The 16278-nt window shown below is 44.3% G+C and overlaps 1 protein-coding gene across 5 annotated transcripts in view; it reads right to left on the minus strand.

Annotated features, from left to right (window-relative positions):
* DCLK2 (doublecortin like kinase 2) overlaps window positions 1-16278 on the minus strand; it is a 189035-nt gene that overhangs the window by 105115 nt on the left and 67642 nt on the right. The window lies entirely within an intron of this gene.

Below are 16278 nucleotides of genomic sequence, written 5' to 3' on the forward strand. Positions count from 1 at the left end.
GTCTTGCCACCAAACAGCTTTGTTATTTCAGTCAAGTCTCAGCCTTTCTGGAGCTTAATTATCTCACCAATAAAATGAAGAGCCTGCAGTAGAGGATTTGTAAGTGTCCTTCTGCCTGTGACCAAATAACACACATGTTTCTCCTCCCTTTCCTGCTCACAGAAGGGAGTCCAGAGGGAGCAAACATTCTGGTTGGATGGGATAGTCTGCCTAATCAGCACCCTCTGGAGTCTCGAACACATCAAGGAACACCAGTATTAGGCTCTACTCCAAATCCACTGTGAAACAAAATAAGTCCGTTAGCTCTTTAACACTGCCATTTCCTCAGCCTCAACAATACCCCTGTAGGAGGTGGGGTAAGCTATTGAACCTCTTTGAGTTTTTTAACTGCCCAGGGTCATCACGAATCCTTAGATACATGGATAAAATTCAAGTCATCCTCAGGACCTCCACATCAACACAGTGCCAGAATACGAATGTAAATAGTTTCAAAAGCTGCAAAATAATTAGCATATGATTATCAGAGAAAGACACTACTACTCTCAAAGCACCCCTTCTGCTACAATGACGGGCAATCAGGGAAGGTCTGCAAACAAGAGGATGAAAGAAAAAGGAAATCTTTCATATGCTGGACCATTGTTTTATATGTTGCTCTTGTTCTTAAGCCCCATGCACAGGGACTCCTGCTCAGCCACCTCCTGCCCTCACGTCCTAATCCTTATTGAATCCAAATGTCTTCTTGCCTCCAAGATTGTCCTTCTAACACACTTTCCTAATTGTTCCTCTTTCATTGTCACTATCAATTTACCTTTGTGAAAAGTAGAAAAAGGCTCCCTTTCTTCAATAAAGATTTCAATTGCGTATACTACTGTGTCAGGGGGGGAGAAATTTTTTCCTCTACTCTTCTAAATTGTTCTGGCTGGTATAAGAATTAAATCAATATGAAACAGATGAACAGGAGAAAGTCCAACAAATGTTTAATAACATGTATACATGGGAAAGACCCAGTAAAACTGAGTAACTCACAGAAATTGGCTGAAGCCCTCACCTTAAATAGCATCCTCAACTATAGACCAAAAACAACAAAAAGGATGTTGAGGGTGGGGAGAGCCAGTTACGGAAGGAAAAGGACAGTAAACGAATCTGGTGTGCAGACTGAAGTCATCACCTTCTCTGCTGTTAAGCTTCTAGAGATTTGGTCGTCCTCCTCGACCTGGCTGGATTTCCCTGGTGGTTCAGTGGTAAGGAATCCGCCTGCCAATGCAGGAGACATGGGTTCAATCGCTGGGTCGGGAAGATCCCCTGGAGAAGGAAATGGCAACCCACTGCAGTATTCTTGCCTGGGAAATCCCAAGGACAGAGGAGCCTGGTGGGCTGCAGTTCATGGGGTCACAAAGGGTCAGAAGGGACTTAGCAACTAAACAACCACCTCTTCCTGGTACACTGAAGGAGACACCCTTACAAATGGAGATTTTCCCTTACAAACAGATGCTTCTTTTAAAGCGTAATTCCTGCTTGGTCCTCAAGAGTTTTTCCAGTCTGCTCTTTCTTAGAAAATAGCCAGCTTCAAACAATCACAGGACAAAGAAACACATTTTGTGTGATGAATGGTGGTCCCCTACAAGAGCACACTGCAACAGCCCCATTCAGGGGGACTGGCAGGCATCACGGTTTGTCTGCACATGCAGACGCCCAACACTTCGAGTCACAACACCCCTCTCCCAAAGCCAGGCAGGGCATGCAGGCCCGAAGTGCGCCCAGCCCGCTGGCCCAGGCCTTCTAGACGACACTGCCAGGTTCCAAGGTGACGAAAGGTGAGTGTTAAATCCCTACGAGTGGCAGACAGGCCGAGAAGCCCCCTTAGAGGACACCTGGAGGCAGACGAAACGCCATCAAGTTGACGTGTAGACGGTACATGTTCACAGACAGGTGAGCCCATGGGGGCCTCTCCTTCACAGCCCAGTGCTCCCCTGAGCAGCCCGGAATCGCCACACTGTCCTTATCAAGGATGCGCTGGCGCCCCCAACTACACGAGCCGGACGTACACTGGGGGCCAAACAAGTCGAAATGTCGGAGTAGGGAGCAGAGAAGTGTTTATTGCAGGGGCCGAGCAAGGAGAACAGGCAGCTCACACTCAAAGCCCCGGATCCCAGGTGGTTTTCAGGAAGAGTTTTTAAAGTCAAATTTGTTGGGAGGGCTGCAGGATGCGTGCCTTTCTTATGATTAGTTAGCAGTGAGGTTAACCGGGCGCACTCCGGGAATTGTATGTCGTCAGCCTGAAGTTACCATCCTCCACCCGGGTGGGGGCCTCAGTTTCTTACAAAGAACACAAAGATATACTGTTATATGTATTCACTGAGGAGGAGCTAGAACTCTATAGCTACCCCACTGTTCGACTGCATTTCCTTTCTACCTGCATTGCCTCACTTTCCTAATTAAAAATTGCTTGACTCTGCCCTTTGGAGCTCAGGGAAGGCCTACAAATAAAAACATGGGGATACAGAAAGGCTTTTGTACCTGGGAGGGCCCCACAGAGCCCTGCTCAGTTTTAGCTGAGAATGGTACCGCTTCTGATGTGGTACTGAAATAGGAGGAAACAGAACAGGGCACGACCTTTAAAAGAATGACACAGTTTGAGGACAAGACGAAACTGGCTGGAACCAAACAGGTCCAAGGTGGTGGATGGGCCGAGCTCCACTAGACACTGAGCCTCAATACATGCTCTTTGCAACATGTCAGCAAGCTAAACACACAACCACGGGTGCCATGACGGTTCCAAGGCTGACCACAAAAGTCAAAAAGCAGGCTGTAGCCCAGTTCCTGAAAATCCCCACCCCTTCCCCAAAGGAGCTGGAACACGCCTCCCACTCATTAGCCTATGAAACGACTCACTCCTATAAAAACCGACAACCCCACACCCCGGGATTGCTCTCATCTTCTGAGCCGGCCCACACTCCCTCTGTGGAGTGTGCGCACGTGTGCACGCTCAGTCGGTCATCAGTGCTGTCTGACTCTCTGCAACCCCATGGACTACAGCCCACCAGGCTCTTCTGGGCATGGAATTTTCCAGGCAAGAATACCGCAGCAGACTGCCATTTCCTCCTCCAGGGGATCTTCCCCACCCAGCGACTGGACCCGCGTCTCCCACACTGTGCACCCGTGGTTGTGTGTTTAGCTTGCTGACATGTTGCAAAGAGCATGTATTGAGGCCCAGTGTCTAGTGGAGCTCGGCCCGTCCACCACCTTGGACCTGTTTGGTTCCAGCCAGTTTCATCTTGTCCTCAAGCTGTGTCATTCTTTTAAAGGTCATGCCCTGTCCTGTTTCCTCCTATTTACCCCGTGCCCCTGGGACACCTGTAGAGTACATTTCTCTTAAATAAACCCACTTCTTACTATCACTTTGTCTCTCAGCGAATTCTTTCTGTAATGAGATATAAAGAATTTGAGCTTAATTAAGTCCTAAAACCAGGTATGCTGCTGCTGCCTGCTGCTAAGTCGCTTCAGTCGTGTCCGACTCTGTGCGACCCCATAGACGGCAGCCCACCAGGCTCCCCCATCCCTGGGATTCTCCAGCCAAGAACACTGGAGTGGGCTGCCATTTCCTTCTCCAGTGCATGAAAGTGAAAAGTGATAGTGAAGTTGCTCAGTCATGTCTGACTCTTCGAGACCCATGGACTGCAGCCTACCAGGATCCTCCGTCCATGGGGTTTTCCAGGCAAGAGTACTGGAGAGGGGTGCCATCGCCTTCTCCGAAACCAGGTGTAATCTCAGTTAAAAGATCATGGGTACTTGTCCCAATCTGTGGATTCAAGTCTCAAGCCGAGTTACCTGGCTTCAGCTTGTGGCCCTCCAAAATTCAGCCCTACCTGACAAAATTTCGTTCCTTACTAATTATCTCACTGGGCATGGAATTCATTAAAAGATCTTGAATGAATTAATAAATTCATACATTTAATTACTTAAGAATTTTTCCCTAGAGGGTAATAACAAAAAAGAAAAGTTAAGAAACACTGAAGTGGCTAATACAGAAATGTATCTACCACTGCAGTTTTCAAGGCTGGGACTGATACAGCCACACGGGAAAACAACAACTCCCCAGAATCTATACACACACCTATTTCTTTATACCTTCCTTCCAGTTACAACAGGGCCGTGTTCCTCCCCATGGTGATCTAAGACCTACCTCCTCTGGTCTTCTCACGGCCTTATCCTTTTTCACTCCTTTATAGGATAATCTGCAAGAGCATTCACTTGTTTCTCAAATCTCTCCCACCTCAAAAGCAAAGTTTCTGCAAACCCCACTTACTCTTCCGCATTTTTCCCTCTCCTCCCCAGCCAACATCCTTGGTAGACCATCGTCACCAGCGTCTTCATGTCTGCACACCTGAAGGCACTCGAGTGTGGGTTCGGCCCCCACGCCTCACAAATGCCTCCAGATCACCAGCAACCTCCATGCAGCCAAATCTCCAGTTCTCACCTCAGAAAGACCTCTTGCCAGCACCTGTCCATTTACCTCCTTCCTGAAAGGCCTGTTTACCCCTTGGCTCTTTACTCCACATCCATCTGTCTTCCTCAGCCTCCCAGGTCCGTCCTCCATCTGCCCTCCTCGCTCTGTTATCGCGGAAATTTTGCAAGGCTCAGTCCTAGCCCCCCTTCTTCTTCCTGCTCTGTTCCCTGTGCAGACGAACTCCTTCAAGGCTGCCGTGTCCCCTGAACGCATCTCTGACCACCCATGTGCAGTCTTTATTCCTCCTCTTTCACTAGGTTAAAAATTCAGCCCAACCTAACGGACAATGCCCAGCACTACTTACTGCCACGACTCTTCCCCTGGGGCCTGGAAGCCTTTCTCAGTACTTACTTACTGTCAGGAAACACTCAGCACCCCTGCCCTTCCTGACCTCCAGAGGGACATCCTCACGGCCCATGGTCACCATCCAACATATCTTCAGACACACTGCTGTTATTCACTTCTCAAATTCAGTACAGCCATGGTATTTTTCTCATAAAGTAATGCCTTGCTGTACATAAAGACTGAGTCTCTTGAAAAATATATTCCCAACCCTCAAGTTAATACGAATTACTTCCCAGGTGGCACCAGGGGTAAAGAACCTGCCTGCCAAGGTAGGAGACAGAAGACACAGGGGTTAGATCCCTGGGTCAGGAAGATCCCCTGGAGGAGGGCATGGCACCCACTCCAGTACTATTGCCTGGAGAATCCCATGCACAGAGGAGCCTGGTGGGCTACGGTCCATAGGGTTGCAAAGACTGGGACACAACTGAAGCCACTTGGCACACACACAAAGTTAATATGAATTATACACTTCAGCTGGTATAGAGCCCGAAAATAAAGGTCTTGATCCGTAGAAAAGTTATGCATAACGTATACTGTATAGTCACGATGGAGGCGAGTTCAACCTTCGGGATTAACTTTGAGTCGCCTTCATGAGCTGTAACAGAGGAGGGCCTTATGGCGCCTTCCCAGAACAGACTGTGCTCCCCCTTCCCCCATGTTCTCCACCTACCTCTTGTCTATAGAGAAACTTTAGCCTCTTAGACCTTCCAAAGAGTAAATTTAATCAGAGAAGTGAGAAAATGCAGAAGAAAGGAAAACAGCTGAGTAAGACAATGATAGTTTATCCATTAAACAGGGGCTTCCCAGGTGACACTAACAGTAAAGAGTCTGCCTGCCAGTGCAGGAGACACAAGAGACACGGGTTTGATCCCTGGGTCGGGAACATCTGCTGGAGGAGGAAATGGCAACGCACTCCAGTATTCTCGGCTGGAAAATTCCAAGGACAGGTGAGGCTAGTCCAAGGGTACAAAGAGCCAGGCATGAGTGAACACACATGCAGCCATCAAACAGAGTCAAGGGCCTCCGGTTCCTCCTCAGGAGCTATCGACAGTATTCTGAGCCATGTCCTCTGAGCTGTTCTACAGCTACTGAAACCCCCACCAGGTGGGAGAAGGTAACTATACGCTGCCCATAAGCACACAGACCCCAGACTGGTTGGAACCAGAAGGTTGACGATGCTGACTCCTGATCATCTCACCGCCAACAAATCAGACAAATGTCTGCGAGCTGTCTGCACACCTCACTACCCTCCTCTTTCACCCTGTCTTTAAAAACCTTTCTCTGCAAGCTTTGGGGAACTTTGCATCTTTTAAGCGCTAGCTGCCCTGGACTCCTTACTTGGTTCCTGCAATAAATGCTGCACGTTCCCTTCACCGCCAGCTAGGGGTGGTAGTTTGGCTTTATTGCTCAAGGGCGCTCAAGTCCAAGTATGGTTTGGTAACAGAGCTATTACTTAAATGAGAATGTGCATTCACACGTGTTTACTGCTTATAAAAATAAGCTTTCTAACATGACAAAGACAGAAATCAAAAAATAAAAACCCACCACCCGACTTCTGTTTCTGCAAACTTACCTAGCAGAGGCTTCTATAGTTAGTTGATCAGCTCCTTTTATGTGTTTAAAATGTACTTGGTAATAATATGAAGGCCTGTTTCTAAAAAAAGCAAGGAAATAAAGTGCACACCATGTTTCCACCTAAAAATTCAAGTTGAATCTGAAATTTAAACCTTTTTAACAGAAATGAAGGGTCCTGATGTAAAGCCTGAGTATTTAAATGGCCGTTCTGACCTAAGTCCATACTCCATGGTAAGCACCCTAAGAGAACAGGGCCCAAACTTACTTGTCTTTGCATCCCTAATGCAGAGCAAGACTCTTGGTACAAAGTGGGTGTTAATACTACTGACATGAGTAAGTGAATCCTTGATTTCAAGGAGATTCCACTCTGGCAGGGGAAAATGTAATGAAAGGACTCTGGTAAGTGTCCACTAGCAATGGGAGAGAAAGAGTTGCAGGGATGACTGTGCATCCGGAAGACAAGGAGACCTCTGACCCAAGCCTGTGCTGCAAACTAGGCCCAGCACTCACACCCCAGCTCCTCTTAACAACAGAACACACTCTTCCTTCACAGAACCATCTCTCTCCACTCAGCCCAGGATGGCCTCTGACCAGAGCCACTGACAGCACTGAGTCTCCAAAGAGTCTGACTCTGAAATCAGGCTCACTGTGTCAAGAGTTCCTTCAGAGATGCTTGCTGGAGGGATGGAGGGGAACCTGCGCTGTGTCAGAAGAGCCCCGAAGCTGTCAGGGGCCACCTGGAAAAGAGAAGCACGCACAGCGATGACGGGCTCTTCCACGGTCGCCAAGGGGCCCACGGACTTCCACACCTCCATGCCTCTGCTCACACTTACTGCCTCACTCATTCACCAAAGCCCTATTTAAATGTTCCAACCTTTGAGAGGAGGGAAGAGCCTCTCAGTCAGAATGAGTCATTCCTTTGTTCTCACAGCACGTTGCTTAATATCTTAAAACATCTACTAAGCTTCTACAGGGTTCCTCTCACTGACAAGTGGATATACTGACCTCAAAGCTGCTCTGTAAGTCTGATCCATTGAAAGTATGTGAAAGTGGCAGTCCCTCCGTCGTATTCGACTCTTTGTGACCCCATGGACTGTAGCCTGCCAGGCTCCTCTGTCCATGGGATTTCCCAGGCAAGAATACTGGAGTGGGTTGCCATTTCCTCCTCCAGGGGATCTTCCTGACCCAGGGATCAAACCCAGGTCTCCTGCATTGCAGGCGGATTCTTTATTGTCTGAGCCACCAGGAAGTGTATCACTGAAAGCACTGTTTAAAGTATATAAACAAGAGTCTTTCTTTTGAAATAGAAGAGCTGGGTTTTATTTTTTAAATTAATCTTTGGGCATTGGTGAAGCATATTTTTGGCCTTACATTATGATCAGCAGTTATGATCCATTTGTTACGGATAATAATATTTAGTTACTTACACCATGACCATTAGTTATGATCATTTCTAAATATTAAGTCACCAAGCAGCTACTCTAGGGGCAGTGTACAGAGAATTCACTGTTTTGAACCAGTTACTGGCCTTTCACTTTTTCTGATGTGCATAGAAAGTGAAAAACCTAATAAAACCGAAAAATCAGTTATGTCACACAGGTGCTTTCAAATTATATACGCATTTCCCATGCAGTTGTTATTTACCAAAATCTGATATCCCGAAGAAGACTCGTAGGATCCAAATCTTGTTGCTATGGTCACAGTTTCCCCAGATTTTCCTCTCCTTTTATATATGTTATATATATGTAAATGAATATATCAGTTCAGTTCAGTCGCTCAGTCGTGTCCGACTCTTTGCGACCCCGTGAACCGAAGCACGTCAGGCCTCCCTGTCCATCACCATCTCCCGGAGTTCACTCAGACTCACGTCCATCGAGTTCGTGATGCCATCCAGCCATCTCATCCTCTGTTGTCCCCTTCTCCTCCTGCCCCCAATCCCTCCCAGCATCAGAGTCTTTGCCAATGAGTCAACTCTTCGCATGAGGTGGCCAGAGTACTGGAGTTTCAGCTTATATGTTAAATGTGTGTGTATGTATACACACATAGACACACATATACACATATATATAAAATGATTTCTACACTTCACTGAACTTGGTACGTGATTCAAATTGACCTAAAATACATCAGTTGAGGGAGCTGGTATTACAGTAACAACAATAATATTATGCAAAGCACCTCATTTGATTATCTAAAATTTTACCCAGAGCCACATTTTAAAATATCTCATCAATAATTATGGAGAAACCTTCACTGGAGCATCTTAGGTTTTACCTAGACACATTTTCCATTTCAAGCTTCTTGAGGAATAAAACACTCAAAATGCTGCTATATTTCCAAACTTCTAAAGTAATGGATTCAAGGGTCCTTATCTGTAGAAACATGCCGGGGCAGAGGGCAAGCAGTAGCCTTGGGCGAGGAGCTAGCCTAAATTCTCTCTAGTTTATTCCTCTCCGGGTCCTGCAGAGTTACACGTGCCCATCCCAAAATCCGGCCTGAAGACCTCAAATCTTCTATGGGCTCAGATATGCTGGCCAGAGTGCCTCCCAGACCCCCAAATCATTCAGTCCTCTGCAAATTCCTTACGTTGGTGCCCTTCCCGGAAATGGGCTTCCCAGGTGGCTCTAGTGGTAAAGAACCCACCTGTCAATGTAGGAGGCTTAAGAGACTGGGGTTTCATCCCTGGTTTGGGAAGATCCCCTGGAGAAGGGAATGGCAGCCCACTCCAATGTTCTTGCGTGGGGAATCCCATGGACAGAGGAGTCTGGCAGGGCTACAGTCCACAGAGCAGCAGAGAGTCGGGCAGGACTGAGTGAGCAACACTTTCACCAGACATCAGCCAGGTGAGGGTGTGAAATCTAGGCTTCTGTCTCCAGTCAGTGCTCTGTCAGACGAGGGACAGCACATCCTTTTCATCATGAAGATCGTGAAAGAGCACTGATCCTTCTGAAATGAGAAACAGCCTATGCATGACTTACGTGATATACACTGTTCTCACTTTTTAAAAATTTTATCTCAAACACATTCAGTTAAACTTCCCATTAAATGAAATCTCAGAAGCAAAACAAAACAAAAACAAACAAACAAAAAAAACCCTCCCTTCATTTTTGAGAAGTCAGCATAATATGACTAACCCTCATGTAATTTCCCTGGTGGCTCAGATGGTAAAGCATCTGCCTACAATGCAGGAGATGTGGGTTCAACCCCTGGGTCAGGAAGATCTCCTGGAGAAGGCAATGGCACCCCACTCCAGTACTCTTGCCTGGAAAATCCCATGGACGGAGGAGCCTGGTAGGCTACAGTCCATGGGGTTGCAAAGAGTCAGACACGAGTGAGTGACTTCACTTTCTTTCACTTTCATCTACTTCAGCTATGCTCTTTGTCAAAATATCCTTTGAACAAAAAAGCAAAAACATTCATTTAAAAACACAGGTGAAGTTTTACTCAGATCAGGACCGGGTCCTCTTGGTTTTATAAGAACTGGATGCATGTTCCTGTAGTATTTTAAAAGTCACAGGACTACCTCATTTCTATCCCCAACCAACGTGCCAAGATTTCTTCCCCTCAAGTCCAGATTCAGTGCAGATTTTCTGTATTAAACACAATTCCAAAGACTGGAGTGAGAGACATTCACAGTAGCAAAGAAAAATACATTCTTGCTTCTTGTCCCATGAGAAAAGAAGCTGTTAATAATGTGTTGTGAAACAGCACATGTTTGCCAAATGACCTTTAGTCCTCAACGGTAGGAAGAAGAAAAAAAAAATTTCCAAAAAATAAAACACTTCACTTCATGCCAGGCATCTTAGAGCCAGTGGTCAAAATGAATATTACTATAAACACTGGCCGTCTCTCCACCATGCTCTCCATTTCCTCTGTGAAACATTCTGGCTGAATGACACACTCAAGGCTACCTCCAGGTACCTGAAGCTTACGGGCTTCCAACAGCCGAGTTTAATAGATACTAAACTTAGTAAAAGTCAGTTCTGCTTTTTAGCAAAACTGTTTATGCTACTTGAGCTGGCTCAAACTGCAATTTAATCATCACATACATTGTAGAAATATAAATATGAAAATCAAGTTTCTCAACGGAAATTAATTTGAATGATTTGGAAATGTTCCATAAAGATAGGTCATTCAAATAAACTACTACTGAATTAAATGTTCTCAAGACATCTTAAATTTGGGGGATGAAATATGATAAAAATTTAAATGGGTTCCTCCCTCAAATTGGCTCACAGGTATCCAATGTCTCACTCCATCTTTAAGAACTGAGAGTAGCAATTATAGACTCAACACTGTAGATGTGGTTTACACGAGACAGAGAGAGAGAAGGTGGACATTTCTTTAGCTGATTACCATCCAAGCAAAGGCCTTCACATCAAGTATCTGGTGAATCAGAGTGTACTTATTGTTTTAAGTTAAACTCTACTATAAAAAGAATATGTAATTTTTATGATCTAAGACTTTTGATCCACCAAATACTCCTAGATCAATTACATTAAAACAAGAGGATTTCTACTGCAGTTCCTCTTGTGAGCAACTGTTTAACATGATCACGGTTCACTTTCCAGGGCAGCCCTTATTTCAACATCTACTCTGTTCATTATTCAACAAAATACTTTTTCAACACTCTACCGATAAATATTGCCCAGACTCGTGTTTCACTTAACCTACTTACCGTAACTCACGAAATGACAATATCACAGCTAGAAGAAGGATAAGGTACCAGCAATGCTCTCCGCACGCTGGACAGCCACTGCATATTCAGTGGATCGTGCATCTGGCCCAGTGCTTGGCCAGCGTCCGCTTCAGAGGCAGGCAACTTTCTGTGAAGTACAGGTGTTTCCTCTGCAGCCCAGTTTTAACAACACAACCGTGCATAATGGGGTTGAATAACAAGGGTATAATCTGCATTATGGCTAGGTCAGAGTCGGGAGCCCATGGGCGCCAAACACAGGGGACGAAGCAGCTGTACAATTTATTTTTGACGTGTGTGTTTCTTACCATTTTATTCCAATTTATCACAGCAGCAGTATGAAAGTAATTGCTTTGGGTCTGGTCCTTGACAGCTTTAAGTAGGTAACTTAGCTCAAGATCTCTATTCAGAAAGGGCCTTCGAAATAGTTCCCCCTTGCTGTTTTATCGTATACAATGCACTTTTACATTTATTGTCTCAATCGGCCCTTAGAAAACTACATCAGGGAGGCAAGCCATTTTACAGATATGGTAGCTGAGCCCAAAGCCATGCAACTGGGTGGTGGTACTGCTAGATCCAGAACGCAAGCCTTCTAAACCTGATTTTCCCTATAACACTCATCTTCCCTCCCAAACACATCAAATCATGCCACATTCTAACTACCTGAAATTTAATCAACTTAAAGAACTCTCACACCTAAGGATTCTTCAATAGTAAATGACCAGTTTACGATGGAAGGCTTACTAAGCAGCAGGCATTACACTGATCACTGACTCAGTGAGAAGGTATCTGAATACATCACAGCCTCTGGGATGTATTCACCCGAGCTCACACATTGGTTCAATGAGAGAGCTAGGACCCGATGCAGGCAGTCTGAGTCCAGAAACTCGGGTCTCAGCGGAATGAACTAGCTTTCTACAACTACACCACAGTACTGGCCAACTAGTTCATAAATTCACCTTAGGAAATAAACTATGGTTCTGTATTCTCTTCCAACATTAATAACTAGTACAATTGTCCAGGTAAGGTGTAGAGAGTTTTCTCCTGTATTGCTTTTTTAAACAGTGAGTTTGTGCATATAAATCAGTTAGAGGCTGGGAAAATGCACAGTTAGATGCAAGAGAGCTAATGTTGAACCTGAGAGTCTGCATCTGTGAAAACTTCTGAGGGACGCTGATGCTAGTCCTTGGACTGCACCTGGTGGGGAGGAGGTAAGACTAAAACGCGACCTGCTTTTCTCCTGTAAGTCTTATCATAAGCAAATGACTTTACTGCGTTAGGTACTTCACCATTTTTTATCTCAAAATGGGTCTCAGGTCCTTGACATTAGTGACGTCCACCATTTGAAGATGAACGGGATGCTAAGAAGTAGGAATCCGTTTTGCTCAAAATTTTATTTCCAATCATTATTTGAATGATTTTGTCTATGAAGTCATACAAACTCTTTAGGATCAGGGCCTGAGAAACTTTGATACTCTATGAGTTTTCAGCAGAAAACCCCCTTTTGATAGGAAGTTTTGGTACTCTGCGTTTTTGAGAGTCATTTTATATCTATTTCTGTGAGATACTGGAGAAGAAACATGAGTTTTTAGAGTCAAAAGGATCAGGAGTTGGCATTTCAGCTCCAACTACATACCAAAGTGGAGTGACCTTAGGGAAACTGATGTTCAAAGAGATTGTTACTTTGCTATCAATAAAACTGAGCTAAGGCAACCTACCTCTTTACATCTGTCATGATAGTTAGGTAAAATAATGTATCTAAACCAACCAGAGTAGTTTCTGCCACATGGTAGGTATTCAATAAGTATTTTACCAAGAAAAAATATTTCCTACAATGCCAGTCAGTCTCAATTGGCAAAAGTGAATGACAACAAAGTATTTCTGCCAGCACTTGGGCTTTAAAGGGCTTCCCTTGTGGCTGAGCTGGTAAAGAATCTGCCTGCAATGCAGGAGACCTGGGTTTAATACCTGGGTTGGGAAGATGCCCTGGAGAAGGAAAAGGCTACCCACTCCAGTATTCTGGTCTGGAGAATTCCATGGACTTAGTCCATGGGGTCACAGAGAGTCAGACACGACTGAGCTTTCGCTTCTTCAGTTCTAGACTTTAAAGGAAAAAGTGCAAAAGTAGTAAGAGCTAACATTTCTTCACCATCCATTAAGGTATTTCTCCAAGGAAGGCTGATTATCGTCCCCTTTTACAAGTGAGGACACAGGTTCAGAAAGGCCACGTAAACAATTCAAAATCCCAACCTGGCACAGAGACTCCACAGTTTGCCCCCATAACCACCGACGACTTGCCTTCCCAGGGATGGGGGTAGTACCTGGTGATGCAGAGACAGTCAAAGGCAACCCCAAGGAAAGAGGAGGATCTGAGTCAGCATCCCTTTAAAACACCTTATCTCTTTGTCTGGAACATTCTTTCCAAGGCTCTTATGGAAAACCTTACACAGAATTGAGGGCTTTTGGTTTTCTCATTGAATCTGCTTTATACTTACTTTGACTATTCAACCACAAGTTGACTAAAGTGATAAGCTGCATCTTGGGCACTTTTGGGTCTGTTAAGCATAAATTCTTGAACTCAAATACTTGATTTAACATATGATTTCTCCTGGAGCTTGGCTCATTGTTAACTCCAGTGCAGCTTCCATAAATAAAATGCTTGAAGTCGATTCTGATGTCAACAAATACCAGAGGTAACCGACTCTAATTTGAAACATAAGTGAGGGAAACAGATGCTGTAGGTTAGCATGTTAAATAATACATAAAGGAAACAAAAGAAACTAAAAACATCCAGAAAGACTCTCTTTCCTTCTCTCCTTCCTTTTCTTTAACCCTTCATTCCATTAAACAGAAAGGGTGCAATGGCTTAGAAACCATTATCTACTATTACCATTCAGAGAAGGAAGATCTGGGGTCAATGATGACATCTCAAATTACTCAATCAATATCCCTGCTGGGTAATTCAGATGATATCACCTAAGACACTGTGCTAATTATATACAAGACGATAACAGATGTGCTTCTGAAAACTGACTGTAGATCTAAAGAGGAAGTCAGAAGGGAGTGACGAAAGAAAGATTCACAGAAGATATTTGGCAGTGCAGGGAATTAAGTGGAAACTACACTAAATAATTATTTGATTCATGACAGGATTATAAACCTTTTTCCTGAGTAATGGGGAAAAAAAAATCAGACATTTCACAATCCTCTGTCTAAAAGAAAGATACTAACAATTTAACATAACACAGTCTGATTTCATTGTTACAGAAATCTTTCCGAAAAGGGAACTAATGCATTTAACATATCAAGCCTCAAACTTCAAACTAGGGTTCAGGCCAACTGTGTTCTAATTACAGCTGTGTGGTTCACCACAATGACCCTAACTTCAGAGCATGAAATCACACTACTCTCCTGAGAAAAAGAGTTAGCAAACCACACAAACAAAGAAATTTCAAAGGCATCTTTCAAAACTTTGTAGAGTAGATCTCATGTTTTCCTTCACGTCTTTCTGCCAAGAAATGAATGTAAGTTTATCACTCTCTAATCCCTAATACGTTTCAACTTCTACTTTTTGCCATGACTTGTTTGTATACTTCCAATGAGAACTCTGTGAAGATAGAAAATGAATCCTGGAAGACTGGTCTTGTAGTAAAGATGCCAATAAACTGGTAAGAGCCAAATACTGGGACGCTAACAAAGCTCCATGTGCCAGATGTCTTTGAATGGTTTCCATCTCTCAGGAACCAAAATCTTAAGGGCTTACTCCTCTGTTTCAGCACTCCCTTCTAACCCCCTGTTTGGATCCTCAAAATGAAACACCAACAGAAACACCTGAGAAATAAAACCTAACCCTGTCATCACACACACTGCTGGCAGAGGCCACGTGGGCAGTCGGGGAAATAGCCAAGTGCCAAACTCTAAATATTTCACCTTACCTTACATAGCTTTTCAAACACAACTCTGAAAATGAGTCATGATCTGGGAAAGGAAGGCGAGCATGAATCATCCTACAACCTTTATAAGATTAATTTTCTGAGAATTTAATGAAATATGGCCTAGTGTTAAGAACTAAGAAATATTATGGAATTAAAACTCGTAGGCTAAGAAAATGCCATTGCAGACTTCTACCACCCAAAAAAGAAAAACAGAACATTCAAAGCCACACACAGTCGGTAGTAAGGCCTCAAAATCATAAGTGTAATACCTGCCTAGCTGAGTATGTATGTTTGAAGGAAAGAATGAGATAAAATGAAGTGCCGAGTTTTGATAGTAAACATTAAAAAAAAAAAAAAATCTGAATAAAGAAGTTTCTCATCCAGCTTTTCTACACATTCAACAAAAGCTTTGAAAAGCATTAGATACACACATATGATAATTCTAGTTATAATCTGCTACTCTTATCTTATTTACCTAGTTCTAATCATGACACTGTTTCTACCAACATAACCTCTTTACAGTACTCATTGGGCTTCCCTGGTGGCACAGTGGTAAGCAACCCAGCTGACAATGCAGGGGGTGTGAGTTCTCTCCCTGGGTTGGGAAGATATCCTGGAGAAGGGATTGGTAATCCACTCCAGTATCCTTGCCTGGAGAATACCGTGGACAGAGGGGCCTGGTAGCTACAGTCCACGGGGTCACAAGAGTTGTACACGACTTAGCAACTAAACAACGACAACAACAGTACTCACTGTCTTAAGATCTAAAAGTATACATGGACTATCACAAGAAACATTTAAGAAAATAAAAATAAAATAGCAGCACCGTCCCAAAATTTCACTCCTGTGAAAAGCAAGCTATAGGAGGAATAAGCAGAATATAGAAAAATTCTTATCAGTGCACTGACTTATCTGCAACATTTGAGCGCAGGGCAGTAGTTATTTCATGCCTACTGTAAAGTCTTTTGTGAAAAAGTCCTTTCTGCCCAGAACTGTCTTCACGAGTGACTCGGGCACTTTCTCCTGCCGGTCACACAGCATCACCACCAGAGACCTCAACCTACAGACTCCTCTGCTTTCACTGCCACAGCCCCCTCAGGGGTCTAGAGACCCACGGGGTCTAGAGGGCCTACATGCTTGCTTGGGGAAGCCGATTCTGTATTTCCTCAACACAGCCCCACTCACCCAAGGAGAACAAAGGTATCTAATCTCTTCTATTA

Source organism: Oryx dammah, unplaced genomic scaffold, assembly GCF_014754425.2.
Source record: "Oryx dammah isolate SB20612 unplaced genomic scaffold, SCBI_Odam_1.1 HiC_scaffold_12, whole genome shotgun sequence".
In the NCBI taxonomy this organism is placed as follows: Eukaryota; Metazoa; Chordata; class Mammalia; order Artiodactyla; family Bovidae; genus Oryx; species Oryx dammah.